Source organism: Rattus rattus, chromosome 9, assembly GCF_011064425.1.
Source record: "Rattus rattus isolate New Zealand chromosome 9, Rrattus_CSIRO_v1, whole genome shotgun sequence".
In the NCBI taxonomy this organism is placed as follows: domain Eukaryota; kingdom Metazoa; phylum Chordata; class Mammalia; order Rodentia; family Muridae; genus Rattus; species Rattus rattus.
In genome coordinates, this window is record NC_046162.1 from 83,449,202 (window position 1) to 83,468,543 (window position 19,342).

The 19,342-nt window shown below is 43.6% G+C and overlaps 1 protein-coding gene and 1 pseudogene across 1 annotated transcript in view; one reads left to right on the top strand and one right to left on the bottom strand.

The window, feature by feature from the left end:
- The window catches only part of Ppm1e (protein phosphatase, Mg2+/Mn2+ dependent 1E), a 136,469-nt gene that overhangs the window by 41,400 nt on the left and 75,727 nt on the right, over nt 1-19,342 (top strand). The window lies entirely within an intron of this gene.
- On the bottom strand, nt 11,441-11,563 carry LOC116910659 (annotated as a pseudogene).

Here is a 19,342-nt window from a genome sequence, read left to right on the forward strand (position 1 = left end):
TATCGTCTATCAAATTAACTATAATTAGGTGTGTGAGTAAGAGCGATAACATGTGGATGTCGTTCTGAATCTCTTAAGGCAGGCTACGTAGGAATTATAGCTGAGGCTGTAGTAACAGAGCCTCAATGCAGTAACGTCCTTAAGTACAGTATGACGAGGAACCTACAGCCTAAACACCGGGCTCTTCATGCCTCATGTCATTTGGTCTTTTGTGTAGACTAGGGTTGTTTTGTTTTGTTTTGTTTTGTTTTTTGACATAGGGTTTCTCTATGTAGCCCTGCCTGCCCTGGAACTCACACTCTGTAGACCAGGCTGGCCCACTGCTTCTGCCTCCCAAGCGCTGGGATTAAAGGTGTGTGCCACCACTGCCGGGCCAGACTATGATTTTTTTTTTCTGGAGGAAATATGAATCGCTTTGGAACTCTTTCTTTGCAGAATTATCATACAGTGATAATATTATATTGATTTGTCCAAATCCACATAATTTCTGATAGCCAGCCATGATTACTAATAAAAGTCACACATTTTCTAGTGTAGTACTTAAGGGGTGGGCTGATGGGCACTTTTTTTTTTTCGGAGCTAGGGACCGAACCCAGGGCCTAAATCCCCAACCCCTGATGGCCACTTTTTAAATTAGGTAGATCCCTGCTAGCCCTGCCCCTCTATCTGCTTGTTTGCAAAGCTTTATTTTCACTCCCAGTTCTAGAGACTCCAGTCTATTGGCCCTGTTGCTTTCCGACCACGTAGTGCTAGCAATCAGGACTAGGGGGAGTGTATGGTGGACGCCGCTCCTCTCAAAGTAGCTGGGAAGGGGGAAAAGCAAAATAGTTCTAGTTCTTTAAATACTTTCTGAGATTTTTTTTGTTAATCTCAGTTATTTGAAAAGTTTTCTTATTAGACTATATTAATATTAATCAGATGGTGATTTTTACTAGGCCAGTGTTGACACTTGGGGCTCCAGGTCCTCAGGCTAGGTAGCAAGCACCTTTACCCACGAGCCAACTTGCAGGCCCTTGGTCCTTCTTTTGAGTCTTGACTGAAGAATCCGTGATTGATTCTTTTAGACATCATTAGCTAGCCTACCTAAATTTTTCCATTGTAGGGTGAGTTATAACATTGCACTACCATGAGTTTATTCATCAACTCTTTTTTCGTTTTGTTTTGTGTAGTCCTTGATTGGTCTGGGACTCATTGTGTAGACCAGGCTGGCCATGAACTCACAGAAATTCGCCTTCCAGCCGGCCTCCCTAAAGAGTGTGCCATCCATCCCATCCAGATCATCCATCCACCCTTAAGTACAAGACGTCTTTTGTGGTTATCACGTCAGTAGAGAATAGGATTTCTTTTCTCTTATGTCTGTTTGTTTGTTTGTTTGCTTTAAGGCAAAGTCGTTCTGTTCCTCCAGGCTCTCTTCTCCTTTCTTTGGTTTGCTAACGTATGAATTTGCCTTTTCATGCTCTGAGTTACTTCACAGAAATGGAATCAGACATTTTTATCCCAGGTTTCCATGTGTTTTCAAGGTCTCTCCATGTTGTACACTCATCAGGGGTTCCTCTCTCTCCTTCACTCCGTCATTCCTCCTGCCCCCACCATTCGTTCATTAACTATCAACTGAGAGGCCTGCAGGTCTCAACCTTCCTGCAATCCTCCTGCTTCAGCCTTCTGAGTTGGTGGGATTGCAGACATGAGCTACCATGCCCAGCTTCTGATTCTAGGCAAGCACTCTACCAGAACTACACCCTCACCTCGGAATGCTGCTTTTAGGCACTGGTCTGAGCCCTGTTTTCGGTTCTTTTGGGTATATGTAGGAGTAAAATTACAGTCTTACATGATGATTTTATGCCCAACATTCAAAAAAGCGCCAACCCTTCCACAGCAGTACACATTTTAATAGGAGAGTTCAGAACCTTAATTTTAATCGTTTTTTAGACAAGGTCTCAGGTAGCACAAACTGGCCTTACACTGACTGTGACTCAGGATAACCTTGGACTTCTTTCTACTCCTCTTGAGTCCACCTACCAAGTGCTGGGACTACACGTGTGCCGTCATGCCCAGTTACACGGGGCTGAGGTCAAGCCCAGAGCTCCATGTGTGTTAAACACGCACTTTACCAATCCTAGAATCTTAGAGTTTTGTTTTTTGTTTTTCAAGGCAGATTTTCTCTGTGTAGCCCTGGCTGTCCTGGACTTTGCTCTGTAGACCAGGCTGGCCTCAAACTCAGAGATTCACCTGCTTTTGCCTCCCAAGTGCTGGGATTAAAGGAGTATGCCACCCCTGCCTGGCAGAACCTTAAGTTTTTAAATGTCAATTATTTTAAGATAAGAACTGTCTTAGGATTTCACAAATTCCGTCTGGAGACAATAGCATTTCTAGAGTTGCCCTTTTAGAATTTTCTTTTTCATCTCTAGATTTAAAACATTCAATACTGATTTCTTGGGCATACATTCACTGAGAAGCTAGAGAGATTTCACATTCCTGTCGCACGTGAGACATGCTAAAAATAGATCATGCCACTTTCCAAACGAGTTAACACTCAGGGCTCCCAAGCAGCCTCAAACTCACCATGACGAAACACTGGAGTTTTCTTTTCCTTATTTAAAAATTGTTTTTCTAAAATTTTATCTATTTTGTATATGTTGGCAGGGGGCATGAATGCTGTGTCCCTAGTGTGGAAGTCAAGAGGAAGGCTACTCTTTTCTGTTCCCCTTGTAGGTTCTGGGGATCAAACTCAGGTTGTCAGGGTTAGCCCAAGCCCTTTCCCTGCCAGGCCAGCTTGTTGACTTTAGATTTTTATCTCCTACAAAATGCTTATGTTCCTAAGTGTAAACTATAGTGGTTTTCCAAAGTTAGATCTGTGTCATATGCAGTCTGTTATCAGGATCATGGTCTGAAATAAATAACCGTGAGGTGGGCATGCTGGTACACTCTAGAATCCCAGCACTTGGCAAGACTGCTGTAGAGGTAGGCTTGTGAGCTCAAGGCTAGCCTGGGCTGTGTAGCAAGGGTCTGTTTAGGTTGGGGAAGAGATGGTACAGGAAGGGAGCGGGCATGGAGTGATGAGGGAAACAAGAATAGGACATGGAGAAGAAAAGAGAGGAGGCTGAAGGGAGGCAAAATGGGGAGAGACAGAGATCGCTAAATAGGAAAAACTGTTAAATTTTAACATTGTTAAATGGGAAAAATGAAAATAGTTAGGACCCCAGCTCCTTTGCCAACTAAGCACTACAAGCCATTATCCAATTTAATCCCCTCAGTAACCCATATTGAGTAAAAGTTCTTACTCTGCTGTGCAGGTGAGAAACTATGCACACAAAGATGTTATTGTCTAAAGTCAGGTCAAGTAAAACGTAACAGGCCTGCATTTGATTCTTTAAGTTTATTTAGTCACACTTGCTGGTCCTGATGAAGACAATATCTTTAATCCTGTGTGGAGTTCACCCCAGAGATGAGCCCAGTGCAGTTGACATTGCAGGGACACATTGTTTTAAAAAGGCAGCTGGAATTCATTACGACCCTGTGAAGGCTGCTCATTTGCATCTCTGAGCTTTAATAAAGTCACCAGATTCACTTATCTTCTCAGTATTCTAGGGGCCAGCAACTCCTATATGAGCCAATGATAATTAGATCAGCCAGGTCCTGAGTGAAACTCACTACAACACTTGCCGTTTGCCTTTTGTTATGGATTCTGTAGTGACTCTCCCCTACTTCCTTAAAACTTGGTGCTTTCTGGAGAAATATCTATGTGGGCCTCATAAAGACAGGCATATTTGAATGGTACCTGGTAGTCAAATGTTTACAAAGGTTTGATGAGCAGTGTGTGAATGCATTACCTCGCTTGAGGTTAATTACCACACCAGGTTCTGGGTTTTACCATGGCATTTCCAAGCCTTGTTTCTGTTGGTTCTCCTCCTCTGCACTCTGACCGCAATACAAGGCTTCCTCTTTATAAATGCCTCTTAAATAAGATAATGGGAATTGCTACTGGTTCTGTGGTGGTTGATCTCTGCTCCCCCAGTTTTCCATACATGAATTTGTGTATGTTTTCATGAGTGTGTGAAAGTGATGAAGCACGGTGATAGAAGGCATGGGGTTTGGTGTCAGACCGACCTGAAGTTGTCCCTGGCTTTAGGATTACTTGTCTCTATTTAGGCAAGGCACTGAACTTCTCAAACCTCGAGTTGCTGGTCAGGAAACTACTTTAACTTGTGGTCAAATGCTTACTTGTGGTTTTTCTTTACATAGTCTTAGCTACCTATAATCAACTGCATACAAAAATAATAAATGGCGTTTCGGAAATGATAACCCACATGCTGCTCTGAGTTGTGTGATGGACTCTCACACCGTCTGCCTAGGATGGGACTCAGCATGGGTGCATCACACACGTCTAGGCAGCATGTGCTCCCCACCTGACAGTCATACAATGCCTATCTTGGTTATCAGGGTAAAGAGAAACCTGGAGTTCTTGACTTAAAAAGAAAGAAAAAATAATACGTTGAACGTGCTAATAACATACAATACACCATTTTGGGAGATGACAATTCATATTACACGCGCGTGTGTGTGTGTGTGTGTGTGTGTGTGTGTGTGTGTGTGTTTTGAGACTGAGTCTCACTGTGCAGTCCTGGTTTACCCGGAGCTTGATTCGTAGACCAGGCTGACCTTGAACTATCAGAGATCTGCCTGCCTTCTGAGGACTTGGCCTGAAGACGTGCACTACCATGCTCAGCTATTCACATGACTTACTATAGTATAATTATACCATATTATTCAGAAATAATAACCCACATGCTACTCATGTCTGGACACACACACACACACACACACACACACACACACACACACACACACATGTGAATGTCATTTCTCCAAATGATCTATCGTATGTTTTATTTAATCTCTGCTCTGCTTAAATAATACATTGGACTTTTTATTATAGTTGTATGAATAAAAAATGTAGCATACATAGGGTTAATGTCATCCCTGTTTTCGGGTGTATTCCTAGGGCTAAGGTTAGACTTCCTACCCTAGGAGGGAGGGACTGCTGTGACATTGACCCACAGCACTGCTGGGGGCTAAAACGACACATTTGATTTGGTAAAATAAGTTCAGGAATCATTCATAGTTAACATTTTCCCCCCATTTCTTGTAGAAGATTTGATCAAAGAACTAAAAGATTGTGGTTTTTTAGGATACAAAATGGTAATTTGTATTATTCTACTTATGCACATCAGTGGCTAACATAGAGGCTGTGACTGAGGTAAAGTAAATAAAATAGAAGGAGTGTGCATCAGTGATTACATCATGTCCGAACTGCCAAAGCCCAACGGGATTGCTGTGTACAGCATCTCACTAAGGTATACAGATGATTCTTTTCAAATTGTATGTACATGGGTGCTCTAGCTGCTCTGTCTGGTATCTGCTCTATCTGTTCTGTGTGCAGAAGAGGGCATCAGATCCCATTACAGATGGTTGTGAGCCACCATGTGGCTGCTGGGATTTGAACTCAGGACCTCTGGAGTCTGTGCTCTTAACCACTGAGCCGTCTCTTCAGTCCAAAAACAAATGTTTGTGAATAATAAAAATATACTTAAGGTTCTGGGTGTAACACAGTCTGTGGAGTGCTTGCCTAGCATGCATGCAGTCCTGGGTTCAGTCCCCAGCACCACATAAAACAGGGCATGGTGATAAGGATCTCAAATCACAGTGCTCAGAAGGGGGATGCAAGGCCACGGACATTCTTGACTGTATACTGAGTTGAATGCCAGTCCTGTCTCAGGAAAAAGAATGTATATATTTTAAACTCTGCTATGACTAAAGGGATTCCTTGTGGGAATGAGTCAGACCTAAAGGTTAGTAGCAGCGGTCTTGCTAATTTTAGATAGATATCATGCTGTGTGAATAACAAGCTACAAAGACCTAATAGATGCCCGGATTGTCGTTATCAAGTAAAGTATAACTGAACTTGAAGCATTTACCCCGTGGCTCCATTCCAATGGCAGGATAAGATATTTAAAGTGCAAATGCAAAGCAGTTTATATAAGTGATTGTGTTCTCTGTGACATTTTACATCTTAGCTAAGCTTCATACTTTAATAATCAACTGAAAGGTAGGAAAGAATTTAATAGAAAAAGAAGAAAGTTGTTTTATCTCAATATGAGTATTTCTATTTTTTTTTCTTTTTTTCAGAGCTGGGGACCGAACCCAGGGCCTTGTGCTTGCTAGGCAAGCGCTCTACCACTGAGCTAAATCCCCAACCGAGTATTTCTATTTTTAAGCTCCCTTTCCAGTGGGTACTGCTTTGGGATGAAAATAATAAGATATCCTTTCATTTAGATATAAACATTGCGGGGTTGGATGGCTTAGGACCAGGTAGGCACTTTGCTTATACAGTAGACACAGCTTCCTTCTCTCATGAAGAGAGGAGGGATGGATACCAAGCAATGGCCAAAATCCTCTACAGTAATGGAGGACATTTGTCTTGAGAGCTGTGGGACCGGGGCAAGGATGTTTATTACACAGCTAAAGGCATGGGGTGGGGGTTGGGGACTAGGCTGAGCTATGTGAATGCCAGGATTTTGCTGTCTATTAGGCCTTCAGAGCTGTTATTCATACAGCGTGATGATCTGCTTATCTAAATTGGCAAGATCGCGGCTTAGGTCTGACTCACACTCACAAGGAATTCCTTTGCTCATGATACATACTTTAAATATATATGAGCATAGTCTTTTCTCAACAATTTCCCCAGCCTGCCTGTCTAAAACGGATCAGCTATTCACCAGCTGTAGGCTGCTTAGTGTGAACTCAGTCCACCAGCCAGCTGCCTCTGCCTGCCTGACGTGCATTTTGCTAATGAGGTACTGAAAGGTGACAGAGGGAAAAGATCATTTTATGCTTAAGATGAAGTTGCAGCTTGAAGTGGGCGTTGAAGTAGCAGCTTCAGGAAGGAGTCTGGAGGGTGACGAAGAGCCCAGCTAAAGATGAGAGCAGAAGAGTAACGTTGGAAGGAAGGACTCATTAAAGGGAGGTAGACAGGTGGGGGCGTGTGTGTGTGCGTGTGTGTGTGTGCGCGCGCGTGCCCGTGGGGTGTGTGTGTGCATGCGTGTGTGAAAGACTAAAGAGGGGTATCAACTGAGATAAGCTGGCATTGTAGAGAAGAACAGCAATATGGGTTATGTAGCTGGCAAGTTGGAGTTTTCAGAGGTTAGCTGAGCTTTAGGACAGCTTCTGAGTGTTTGCTCAATTGTTAATAGGAAGAATGCACTGGGGTCGCCTTCTCTTGCTCTTTTAATTTAGCCTTATACCAGGATTAAGTGTTCTGCAAACAGAAGGTGTTCACATTGCTAACGGTATACCCTATAGACATTTATAAATGTGCTCAACAATTAAAATATTTCTGCTTTAAACACTGGCTGTCCATGAGTAGAACACGTGGAATCCAATGTTCTTTTCCCTCCCTGTGGGGGAAATGCTTAAGTATAAGAAACATAAGTCTGATACTTCAGTTGATAATTAAAATTATGGTGTCAGTCCGATGTACCATACTGTTGGGATCTGCTTTTGGAAGGAACAGATGGTAATTGATTCTGTTGTTCCAGATCTGTGACGACCAAAGGCTGTCAAAGCCCATTGCCCACTTGCTGTCCTTGTCACTTGTAAAACAGCGAGGTAGCAAAGGATAAAAAAGATGTCAGGGAACTGGCCCAGCATCGCTAGTGCTCTGTTTCTTCCACCAGGGGCAAACCTGCCAAGCTGGATTTGTTTTCTGGTCTTTCAAATGATAACAGTAGTGTCTCCTTTACTCATGGAGACATGGACTGCGAGAGGGGATAATATAGTTTATCTAAGCATATTTTTAGCTACCAAGCAGAATAGTTTTAAAAAGTCTTGGGCTCAGGGGCTAGGGAGACAGCTCAGCATTAAGAGCACTGGCTGCTCTTGCAGAAGACCCAGGCTTGGCTCCCAGCACCCTCATGGCAGCTCACAATTATCTTTACTCTGGTCTCTTCGGACTTCTGAGGGCACCAGGCATGCGTACGGTGCATTACATGCACATGTAGAATTAACATTTATGCACGCGAAATGACATTTGCTTATTTATTGGTTTCTTTTACATATTCACTTTACATCATGCTCACTGTCCCCCTCCCCATCACCTCTCTTACAATCCTTCCCTCATCTTCCCCCCTTCTCCTCTGAACAGATTCCTCCCTTCCCCCTAAGATATCCCCCTGCCCTGGCACATCAACTCTGTGCAAGGCTAGGTGCATTCTTCCACTGCGGTCAGACAAGACAATCCAGCTAGAAGAACGTATCCCACAGACAGGCAACAGCTTTTGGAACAGCCCCTGCCCCCGTTGTTGGTGAAACCACATGAAGACCAAGCTGCACATCTGCTACACATGTGCAGGGAAGCCTAGGTCTAGCCCATTGGATGTTCTTTGGTTAGTAGTTCAGTCTCTGAGAGCCCCAAGGGTCCAGGTGAGTTGACTCTTTTGGTCTTCTTATAGAGTGTCTAGCCCTCTGGGGCTCACAATCCTTCCTCCTATTCTTTGATAAGTAGCTCCAGCTACTGTTTGGTTGTCAGACAGATATCTGCATCTGTCTGAGTCAGCTGCTGGGTGGAGCCTCTCAGGACAGCCATTCTATACTCCTGTCTGCAAGTATAACAGAATATGATGATCAATAGTCAGGGATTAGTGCTTACCCATGAGATGAGTCTCAAGGTGGGCCAGTTATTGGTTGGCCATTCCCTCTGTCTCTGCTCCATTCCCCGTCCCTGCATTTCTTGTAGTCAGAATAAATGTTGGGTCAAAATTTTTGAGGATGGATTTTGGTGTCCCTAGGAAGTGACCTCTTCAGGTCCCATATCCCCAATGCTGTGAGTCACACCTAAGGATACCCCATTGGCTCTTGGGTGCCTCCCTTCTCATAGCTCTCTGTCTTGCCCTGAAGATGCCCCTACCCCCAGCCCCTGGGAGTTGTAGATTTCCATTCATTCTCATGGCCACCATCCCACAAAGACACTTGCTCAACTGTGTTAATAGCAGCTTTATTCCTTTAGCCAGAAATTAGACACAACCTAGATGACTCTCAACTGATAAAAAAAAAAGTGGTAATCTATACAATGGAATACAATTCAGCTATTAAAAGCAAAGATATGAATTTTGCGAGCAAATGGATGGATCTTGAGAATATCATCCTGAGGTGAGATAACCTAATCCCAAAAGGACATGCATGGTGTGTACTCACTTATAAATGGATACTGGCCATAAAGTACAGGATACCCATGCTGCACTCTACAGACCCAAAGAAGCTGAACAAGAAGGCAGGCACAAGCAAGGATGCTGTTAAGTTGCTGGACAGCCTGAACGTGTGGGTCATGTGGACTTCCCATAAGGACACCCAGGGTTGCCATACCAGGAGTAGGAATGGCTTCTCAGGACTGTTGTCACGTTATTCCTTAAGAGATGCAGGTAAAGGGGCAAAGGCTTTAGGGACCAGGTGTGTCTTATGTACGAATGCAGGAGGAAGGTTCTTAGGCATCTGTAGTCATCTGTAGAAAATAACATTGCTAGGAGCTGTCTGCATCATCTGCAGATTAGTTTGTTGGTTGCCTCGTTCTCATAACAAAGGCCCGGCTGGGCTGGAACTCTGTATAAACCTGGCTGCAAACCTTCAAAGATCCTCCTGCCTCCTAACACCAGCCATGTGCCACGTGCCTGGATTTTTTTTAAAAAAGAATTTAGTATTGACTGGTGGTGGTGGCCACACCATTAATCCCAGCACTTGGGAGGCAAAATCAGGCAGATCTCTGAGTCTGAGACCTAGTCTACAGAGCGAGTTCCAGGACAGCCAGGACCACACAGAGAAACCCTGTCTCAAACAAACAACCCCCTCCCACCCCCCCAGCCAGAAATCTGCAAAATTTAAGTACTGCTTTGATTATACATGAACACAGTGCGAGATTTAATTTTTGTGAAAGTTAGTTGATTATTTCTAAATTACAATAGGCTTTTAAAATGTGAGCTATGGGTTGTGGCTATAGCTCAGTTAGGGCCCTAGCCTGGAATACATAGATAGAAAAGTTAGAGTTGAACAGAGTTTGAAAGGAGAGAGGGATAGACACTGCCATCAACCCAAGAGGAAAATGCGTTAACAATACAGTTACTTATATGTAATTTAAAACTGTTTCGTATGGGGATAAAACTATAGATGGCCCTAGATGCAATAGTCAGAACCTGAGCAATTTGTTAAATCAGAAGTTTTTGAGGCTGTTAGCTGCTAAATGCTGCAAGATAAAACAACTTTTAATATAATTTTTCCTTCATTTATGTGCGTGCATGCGCATGTGGGTGCATGCCTAAGGAAGCCAGAAGAGGACACTGGGTCCCCTGGAACTAGAGTTATAGGTGGCTGTGAGTCATGTGATGTGGGTACTGGGAACAAAACCCGGGGTCCTCTGAGAGTGGTAAACTATCTTAAGAGCTGAACCATCTTTCTAGCTACACACACACACACACACACACACACACACACACACACACACACACACACACACACCACAAATATCTGGCCCAGACATGGTGGCACATGACTTTAATCCCAGCACTCAGGAGGCAGAGGCAGGTGTATATCTGTGAGTTCAAGGTCAGCCTGGTCTACAAAGGGAGTTCCAGGACTTCCAGGGTTACTTAGAGAGAACCTTTCTCAAAAAAAATTTTTTTTCATAGACTCAGGAGCTGAAATCAGTGAAGAGGATATTCTTTTAACATAACTTTTTCTATTCACTCCATTTCTTTTTGATACAAGGTCTTGTATACCCTAGGCTGGCCTCAACTCAATATGTAGTTGGGGATAACCTTGAACTTCTGATTCTCCTGCTTTTACCTCTCAAGTGCTAGGAGTATATGTGAACTATATTATTTATGTGGTCTTGTGGATCAAACACAGGTTTCTTGTGTCCTAAGCAAGTACCCTATAAAGAAGTTACATCCCTGGCCTCCTCTCACCCCTCTTCTCTTTCCTTCTAGACTGGATGTGAGATTTATTACTGAGCATGAATGTGGGGGGCAGAACTCAGTACAGTGGAAGCCTGCAGGAGCGCAGGTCTTAGGGACCATGGTGGGGATATATTTGACTCCAGAGCCACGGAGCATGAGCTTCTTCTCAGCTCTCATGTCCAATTGACCTGCATTTAACGTGGTGAACCCCTACTTCTTTGACATGTAGATCTTCTGGTAGTCAGAAAACTTGAACTTGGCTCTCCACAGGGCCTCAATTACATGTTCCTTATTCTGTCGTTTGGTGGGGATGGACATAGTGACCTGGCCAATGTGAACTCTGGACTGTACCCTTAGGCTTTCCAATATCACCCTGAATACCTGTCTGGAGCTGACACTTAGGACAGCACTGAGATCAGAGACATGAATAGCCACAAGAAAATCCTCTCCAAGGCCCCTTAGGGCAGAGCGTATGAGTGACAGGCTGGAATACCACCAAGGAGGCTGCTGTTTGCACACCAGGATGCATGAGGGAAGGAACCTGGTCAGTTTATTGGCTCCAGGTTTCTTTTGAAGTGGTCTCATCTGTGACCCAGGTGGAACTCAAACCCAGTCTCCCTGCTTCAGCCTCTTGAGTGCTCGGTTTAAAGGCTCGAACCCACGTGCCTGTGCTGCTATTGCTTTTTAACCAGGCTGTCACAGCTACTAAATGTTTCCTATAAACCACATTGTTTATGTCCTTGTGTACTGACTTATGTAGCACTGGAGAGATGGTATGCATTTAAAACAAGTATATTTTAGAGGCTGGAGAGATGTATAAGTGATTAGGAGCACACAATGCTCTTCCAGAGGACCTGAGTTCAGTTCCCAGCACCCATGTCAGGTGACTCCCAAAAGGCCTGTAACTCTATCTAGCTCTGGGGTATCTATTTGATGTTCTCTCCTCAACTCCATTCTCTTGAACATGTACATACACATGCACAATTAAAAATACTAGATCAATGGATCAACAGCCAAGAGCACTCTTGGCTCTTCTAGAGCTGTTCTGTTTCCAGCACCTATATGGTGGGTCACAACTGTCTGTGACTCCAGTTCCAGAGGAGCCACGCCCTCTTCAGAACTCCTTGGGTACTAGACATGCAAGTGATACACAGACATGACATACATGAAGGCAAAACATCATATACATAAGAATAAATCTTTAAATAAGTAAAATAAGCATATTTCTGTGGAGGAAAGTTGATAGTTTAGAACACTTTGTTAACACAGCTTCTTTTGACCTCCATGGGTGCTCATACACAGCACACACAGAGGAAGAAAAACAATGAGATGAAAATGAAGGGTCTTTAGCTCTCTGCTTTATTCTCCATAGTTTATAGTTCCTTTTAATATTTAAGATACAAATATTGGAATAATAGTTTTAGCTTTAATTCTACCCGAATTTTTCCTTAGGTTTATCCAGAATAAATGAAAATTACTTTGGTGTTTTCTAAAAGATATTTAACTGGACAGATCCAGCTGTTGCATTTATAAATAGCTACAGATGTCTACAGTAATGAAGGATTTACTCAGGTTGTTATGGCAACTCAGATTCCACAGAACCTCAAAGATAAGCTATATTGAAGGAAGAGAGTACATTAAATGTACATTTAACCCAATTATACAATGAAATTATTGCTTACTGTCTATCATTTTAGATTTTAAAAGAGAAATTAGTTTTAGCTCAGCAAAGGGTCTCCCACTAAATTACAGGCTTGTGAATCCTTTTACGGGTTTCCTGCAGCTGTGGTGGACTGTGCTGACCATTTAAATTCTCTCTCCTCCTAGTATGCCCTTCCACACCCTCCTTCTCTGTCTCTGTCCTCTGTCTCTGGTACTGAGAATGGAGCACAAGGCTTCAACGTGCTAGGCAAATGTTCTGCCACTGAGCTATGTCCCCAGACCCTACCTGTCTTTTGCTCCTCTTGGTGATGAATTGGATACTTGTTTAAATCTGCTGGCTAAGGCTCAAGGTGCATTTCTGAGTCCATGGAATATGGCAAAGATTTCTCTGAATTTTACTTCCATGATCTCATCATAAAGATTTATTCAGTGGGACTTGGTCTTTTAAGACCATTGAATTAGTTGGTCTGTCTGGGCGTGGTGGGACAGACTCACAGCTTCAGTGTTCAAGAGAATAAGGAGAACAGTTGCAAGTTTGAGGGCAATCTGGACTAACAGAAAAATTAAAAAATAAATACATTTCAAACTAGGGAGATGGCTTATTATAGCGGTTTTCAACATGTGGGTCACAGCTCCTTGGGGGAGTCAAACAACACTTTCACAGGGATTGCCTAAGACTATTGGAAAACAAGATATTTACATTGTGATTCACAACAGTAGCAAAATTACAGTTATGAAATAGCAATGGAATAATTTTATGGTTGTGGTCACCACAACACGAGGAACTGAATTAAAGGGTAGCAGCTTTCGGAAGGTTGAGAGCCGTTGGTTTAGTAGTTAAGAGCACTTGCTGCTTTTGCAGAAGCCTGGGTTTAGTTTCCAGCACTTACGTGGCAGCTCACAACCATCTGTCTGTAACTCTGATTCTTGAGATCTGAAACCCCCTTTTGGCGTCTGTTGGCACCTACATGCCCATGGTACACATACATACATGCAGGTAAACATATAAAAACCAATGTTTTTAAAAAGCTCTCATAAGGCGGGAGTGGGTGTGGGTGTAGATGAGGGTGTGTGTGTGGGTGTGAGATTATAAAGTCAGTGGAGTTTTCTGGATTTTGGTACTGGTGATAGAAGTCTTATGTTCATCTTATATTCCTTGGAGCTGGAGTTCCTGGCAGTTGTAAGCTGCCAGACATGGTTGCTAGGATCCAAACTCAGATCCTCTAGCAGACCAGCAAGTGCTCCTAACCACTGAGCCATCTCTTGAACCCAAAGATTTATTTTTAATTTTATATCCATACAGTGGGTGTTGGAGGGGATGTACATGTGTGCAGGTGCCTTCAGAGCCTAGAAGAGGACATTGGGTCCCCTAGAATTGGTGCTCCAAGCAATTGTATGGTGCCTGATGTGGGTGCTAAGAACCAAACATGGGATGTCTGCAAATGCAGTAAGTAACCACTGAGCCATCCTCCAGCCCTAATACATGCGTTTTTAAGTAAGCAGAGTAGTTTGCTGTCAGTGTGTAATAAGGCAGCAGTCTCTTTCCCTGTTCTCTGTATGTCTTTCTTTATGGTAACTATGTTTGGATGATTTAAATTGTTTCCTCTAGGATTTACCTCTGTTTCTTACTCTGAAAAAAATAAATATAAAGACCTTCTTCGAGTTCTGCTGCCACTTGTCCTGTCCACACTTTCCCTCTATAGTCAGATCAGAATTTAGGACAGAATAACATTTACATTGTTCATATTATGTGAATGTGTTCCCAGCCTGGCCACTGTATATTGCATTTACAGTTTACTTCCTGTATAATATTTCATTTTCCCCAGAGTCAATGATCATTACTACTTCATTTGCTTAGTTTTCTGTATACTTATGGTTTCTGTTTCCGACTGTATAGCTGTAAGCTCTCTCTGAGCATAGCTAAAAGCGTCTAACATCCACTCAGTCTGCTCTGGTGTGTGCGCCCGTGTGGCTCCCACGCTTGGGCTCCGCCATCACGTTTGAAGCCCCTTTGCTTCTTTCCCGTGTGGGAGTCCAGGTGTCGTGGTTCTCATGCCTTCCTCTTTCTGGATTTCCTCTTTTGTTTTGCAGGTGCGTATCTTTTAGTAGTCTTTCTATAAGAGATTCACAATTGTGAGGATTTTGTTTTGGTTTTTCACCATTCTGAAATGTCTTTTCCCCCACCCCTTGATTAATATGGAATTTAGGTCACCTAACTTTGAAGGCATTGTTCTATCACCTCTGTATTTTCTTTGTTATTATTGAAAAAACATAGCATTTTGAGTTCTTATCCTATTTGTATGTGATCTGTGGGTTTTTTTTTTTTGTGGGTGCAGCGAACTTTATGGATGGTATTCAAGACAGTAGGGTTCCCTAGGCCCCTTCTGTTATTATGGGGGCCTGGGATGGAAACTGTGAGAGAGATGACCAGTGTTGGGGGCCGAGTTGGAACAGGGACTCCTCAACAACCGAGGGCCTCTCTCTTGCTCTCAGTGTCCTTGCTGGGCTGGGGTGGGTGGTCCAGGGCTTCTTACTCCTTGGAAGCCATGTAGGCCAGGAGGTCCACCACCCTGATGCTGTAGCCATATTCATTGTCATACAGGAAATGAGCTTTACAAAGTTGTCACTGAGAGCAATGCCAGCCCCAACATCAAAGGTGGAAGAGTGGGAGTTGCTGTTGAAGTCGCAGGAGACAACCTGGTCCTCAGTGTAGTCCAGAATGCCCTTTATTGGGCCCTCGGACATCTGCTTCACCACCTTCTTGATGTCATCATACTTGGCAGATTTCTCCAGGTGGTATGTCAGAGCCACAATGGATACACTGAGGGTAGAAATACAGAAGGCCATGCCAGTGAACTTCCCGTTCAGCTCTGGGATGACCTTGCCCACAGCCTTGGCATCACCAGTGGATGCAGGGATGATGTTCTGGGCTGCCCCATGGCCATCACACTTTCCAGAGGGGCCATCCACAGCCTTCTAAATGGCAGTGATGGCCTGGACTGTGGCCATCAGTCCTACCATAATGCCAAAGTTGTTATGAATGACCTTGGCCAGCAGAGCTAAGGAGTTGGTTATGCAGGATGAATTGCTGACAATCTTGAATGAATTGTCATATTTCTCATCGTCACACCCATCACAAACATGAGAGGATTGGCAGAAGGAAAGGAGATGATGGCCCTTTTGGTCCCACCCTTCAAGTGGGCCCCGGCCTTCTCCATGGTGGTGAAGACACCAGTAGGCTCCATGACATCCTCAGCACCAGTGTCACCTCATTTACTGTAAGGAGGATCTCACTCCTGGAAGATGGTGATGGGCTTCCCGTTAATGACAAGCTTCCCATTCTCAGCCTTGACTGTGCCATTGAACTTGCCATGGGTAGACTCATACTGGAACATGTAGACCATGTAGTTGAGGTCAATGAAGGTGTCATTGATGGCAACAGTCTCCACTTTGCCAACTGCAGAGCAGAAGACAGCCCTGGTAACCAAGCACCTAATATGGCCAAATCTGTTCACACCGACATTCACCATCTTGTCTACAGGACAAGGTTGGCACTGCATGAGCAGATGTGGCTGTCTCTGGAACAGGGAGGAGCAGAGAGCCTGTGTTCGGTTTTTTTTTTAAGGCTTTTAGACTCTGTACAGTATTTGAGGTGTCCATTCAGGGAAGACAGCTGTTTGTATATAACCTTTCACATAGTATCCTTATAGTAAAACAACTTACTGTTATACCTTACTATTCTTTAAAAAGAAAGATTTATTCTTTTTATGTGTGAGCATGTCTGTATGTCTGTCTGCACACATGAATGCATGGATGCTTTTGGAGGCCCGAAGAGGATGTAGGATTCCTTGGAGCTGGAGTTTCAGGACATGGAAGCTGCCCTGTGTGGGTGCTGGGACCTGAACTCGTCTGGAGGATTGAGGATCGAGGATCAAGGATCCATCCAGCCTTGTCTCTAGCTCCGGCTACACTTTTGGTCTTTGAAAACAGAGATGTCTGGTTCAATTACAGAGAGTAAACCTTCTCTCTTCCCTGTAGGATGAGGGAGGAACCGTTGTGTGGTAGTGTGGCAAGGTTGTGTCTTGGATGTTTCCTTTGTGGGTTTAATGTCCATGGCTCTAGCATGCTTCCTCACTCGGGCTGCCTCGGAGAACCAGGCTCCAGCCTTAGAGTTTACAGTTCTCTGATGCCAAGCAGCAGCCTCGATGTCCCATTCCCATCCTGGATTAAGCTCCCTGCTCTGAGGAAAGGCACCACCACCTTTTCTTTCTCTTTAAATCCACCATCTTCTGTGGTTCTCAGTTATTTTAATTTCACGTTTCAGAACATTGCTGAGATAAATGGATGTGTATGTCTGCTATTTTTAGCCAGCAGTCCTGAAATGTCAACACTGTCCCACTGATTTTATCCTCCAAGCCAGTGAGCAGCTCTAAGGCAGCCTGTCCACGTCCTCTCTGAACTACTTCTTGGTGTCGTCTTATCCGTCTTTACCTCTTGGACAATCGATCCCAATTCTTCACTGTAGAACTGCTCTAAGTATGGTGTGCCTGTTGCCTGTTGCTTTGCCTGAAACCTTCTGTAGATTTGAAGACAGCAGTCAGAACTTGGCTGTCTTCTCTGAGCATGTCCCTGTTCCTCTGTTTTTGTTTTAAGCTCAAGGACAACTAGAGTGTAAAAGAAAAACCTCAGGTCATGTAAGCCACACATCTTGGCAACTGCCCCAGGGAAGAGAATAGAGACAGCAAGGAGCCATGCCACTGGGTTAAGGGCTCCTGGAGGTCAGAGGCACGGTGGGGAGGGGCACTCTGGAGAGAGAGTGGAGGGGTGGGAGGCACTGAGGTAGTGCTCTGTTCCTCACAGGACACTGACTCAGATTTTTCCAGTCTCCTGATCACTAACCTCTGAACCAGCTGCTCACAGATAATGATCCTGGAGTTGAAAGCAGGATTCCAGCGAGGCTCCATGCAGTGTAGAGTAAAACATATCATCTTCCTTTGAAATATTGTTATGTTTGGAATGGCTCACAAAAATAAGCCTAAGTCCTGGTTTGTTCTTTCAGAGTTTTATCTTGTTGAAATTAAAGAAAAGTTCTGCCTTACAGAAGTTCCCTGTTCACATGCACAAACTCAAAGACACTGGTTTGTGTGTGAGTGTAGTGAGTGTGTGCTAGCTTTGTATAGTGTTTTGTTTGTTTGTTTGTTTGTTTTTGTGATAGTCTCTCTCTGGAACAATGAGTGACCTGGAACTTGGGCTGGGTGATCGGTGGTGTGTATCACCACTCCAGGTTTCATAAAGTGGTTTTAAAAATTGGTGTTGTCCCCAGTTTAAAAGTGATCTTGGGCATAGGTTGAAAGGTGTTTTCTACATAAGTAACAGGAATTTAAACTTCAATTTTGAACTAATTTTATGCTTACATAGAAGTTGCAAAAGCATGCAGAGCTCAGAGTACCAATTCACCCAGGTGACATCTACAGTTATTAAAACTAAAAACACTGGCATTGCTACAATATCCCTTGAATGGTTTTGTCTATTTGGTTTTTGGTTGTATAGTATTGGAGATCTAACTCAGACCTGACATAGGCTAGGCCAGTGATCTAACATTGAGCTGCATCGCAACTTGATGGGAGGCTATGTATTCACTAACTTAGCTCTTACACCGTACATGTAAAGCTTCCACAAAGTACTAATGCAGTGATAGACAGAACCAGGTCATGCTTTCTCCCTGCCATGCCCATCCTGGCCCACGCTTTGGTTAAGAGGGATTTGGTATATGCTGTTTTGTATATGTATATTTTGGGGAAAAATGCTTCGATAGAGATGCTTTCTGTTTGGCTAGTGGTAAACAGAAAATTAGGCATGAAGTGTAATACTAGCTATATATTCAATTGGCTCATCTGAACTTGAGTGGTAGAAGTTACTTATAAGCAACCCAGTAAAAAAGAAATAGCTATGTATTTTGTTCACTGTTCTGTGTGTGTTGTGTGTATGTTTATGTATGTGTTTGTATGTGGTTGTGGATGTGGCCTCTGTAGTAATGTAATCGTATCTGTATATGTGTGTGTGGTCTCTTTACCAGTGTAAACATAACATTATTATGTGTGCGAGTGTGTATGTTTACATGTGTGTGTGTGCATGTATGTGTGTGTGCCTGTGTGTATGTATGTGCATGTGTGCACGTGTGTGAGTGTGTGTGTCTGTGTGTGTGTCTGTGTGTGTGTCTGTGTGTCTGTGTCTGTGTGTCTGTGACTGTGTGTGTGTGTCTGTTTGTGTGTGTGTGTCTGTGTGTGTGTGTGTGTGTGTGTGTGTGTGTGTGTGTGTCTGTATGTGTGTCTGTATGTGTGTCTGTATGTGTCTGTGTGTGTGTATGTGTGTGTGTCTGTGTGTGCATCTGTGTCTGTATGTGCGTGTGTGTGTGATACTGGTTTCTGTACCAGTATCAATTGCTCTACTTACCAGCAAGTTCTCTTAAAGAAAGGAAAAGGAGAGGCTGAAGGAAAGAGTGGGGATCAGCACAGGGGCGTGAGCTGGTCCAAGAGGCCCCTGTGTCTTAGATGGACTGGAGCTAGGGCCCAAATTTTCTTTGATATATCTTGCCTTGTTTCTGGTGGAAATTGTTTTTTTCTTCATGTTGAAGTGAGTGGATCATGATAGACCCTGTACTGGGAAACCAGTATCTTACA